The following is a 1,646-nucleotide window of genomic DNA, read 5'->3' on the forward strand; positions in this document are numbered from 1 at the left end:
CCCCGGCTTATTTTGAGCACTCTTTACCTTTGGACACTTTAATCTCTGTTTTGGGCATTTTTCTGTTATTTTCAGTTAATAAAAGCCTCTCGAGGCCTGACGCCACACCCACTGTGTCTGTCATGTGCTCCTCCCGCCACAGTGTGTGTGTGTGTGTGAGAACAGTTTTCAGTTGTATTCATATGTTATGCTATATCCTGCGTGAGGACACTGGGACTAAAAAGAACAAATGTGGCCGGGTAACAAAGAGTAGTCATCATAAGAATTGCCGGTGGTTATGCCTATCCGTCATTAGGGGGCACTCTCGTGCGTCTGAGCAGCGCAGTGAGAAAAATAAAAATAAAAAGAGTGTTTTATTTCGGGGAAACGGTTTTTATGATTGAGGCATCCCGGACACGAGTGAGTTGAGGTGCGTGGACTGGAAGACAACACCGTCTGTTGTTTGGACAGGGAAAAAAAGGTAATTCCTCGGTTGGGTGTTGGTCTGGTCGCTGAGCAGTTTGGATCAGTCTGCGATCACACAGATTTCGTATTTCTCCGTGGGTGAGAAATATCTGCGTAGAGGAATCGTGCAGGCCGCGGAAATCGAGCGTGAGTGACATTTAATGTGAACGTTGAGTTTAGGACATGCCATTTATGTTGTGAAGTGAAAGGGAAAGTAAACCAAACTTCTTTCTCCTTTAATAAAATAATACTAGAGGGGAGAACGAAGGCACGTGAAGGTGCATGTGAGGTGACAGCTGGGTGAATTTCTAATGTGACGCAGCACGCCACAGAGTGAGTAATATTGATTTCATCCGGGTTTGGGAAATGTATCTGTATACTCAGAGAAAATGGTCACTAGTTGTTTACTGTTTTGATGTCAATGTCAATTTGAGTTAATTAATGATCTGTTCTTGGAGAAGAAGATAGTAATAACAATATTAATAGAGATGTACAGAGTGTAAAATGGATTTACTTGAATTTATTTAGTCAAAAGTTATAAGTGGCTGATGAGAATGTATATTTGATTATATTCTATGTTTGTTCTTCCTTTAGAAAGCATTATAAGCCACTACCGTTGTTTATCCAGGGGGTTAAGGGCTCACACCAATTTATTTGTACTGTGTTTAATTAATTTTATTTTATTTTGTGCTACTGTGGGGCTATCATGGTAAAGGGAAAGAAGGGGAATTGGCGAAACTGGCCTGAAGTTATTTTGGTAACTGTGAGCACGAGTTGAAGTGCTTATATTTTTGTTTTGTTTCTTTATACCTTTGGGGAAGCGTGCTTTTGGTTGTGTTTATTCTTCACTGTATACATTTCATCGGCACAACTCCCCTTCATGGAAAACCTTGAGTATTAATGCCGCGTCTTCTGCATACGCGGTCGGAAATAAAGAACCCCTAGTTTAGATACTTGGCTGTGTTTGAGTTTCTTTAAGAGTTTACACATTCACATGGCCACATTTAGATCAAGGTATTTTTACATTATTATGTAGAGCTTATTTTTCTACAAAAAGACTGAAACATTTACATGTGTTAGGACAGTAATTGCCATAAAACACTAATATACACATATATATATATATATATATATATACACATATATATATATATGTGTGTGTGTGTGTGTGTGTGTGTGTGTGTGTGTGTGTGCGGGGGCAC

At 39.5% G+C, this 1,646-nt stretch overlaps 1 long non-coding RNA gene across 1 annotated transcript; it reads left to right on the forward strand.

Moving 5' to 3' along the window:
- The first annotated feature begins 236 nt into the window (after positions 1-236).
- Positions 237-1,433, forward strand: LOC107572675 (uncharacterized). Its single transcript, XR_001607382.1, has 3 exons — positions 237-591; positions 699-777; positions 1,039-1,433. It is a non-coding gene; the product is annotated as an uncharacterized lncRNA (long non-coding RNA).
- The last annotated feature ends 213 nt before the right edge of the window (positions 1,434-1,646 follow it).

This window comes from Sinocyclocheilus grahami, unplaced genomic scaffold (genome assembly GCF_001515645.1).
Source record: "Sinocyclocheilus grahami isolate Dianchi unplaced genomic scaffold, SAMN03320097.WGS_v1.1 scaffold1792.1, whole genome shotgun sequence".
NCBI lineage: Eukaryota > Metazoa > Chordata > Actinopteri > Cypriniformes > Cyprinidae > Sinocyclocheilus > Sinocyclocheilus grahami.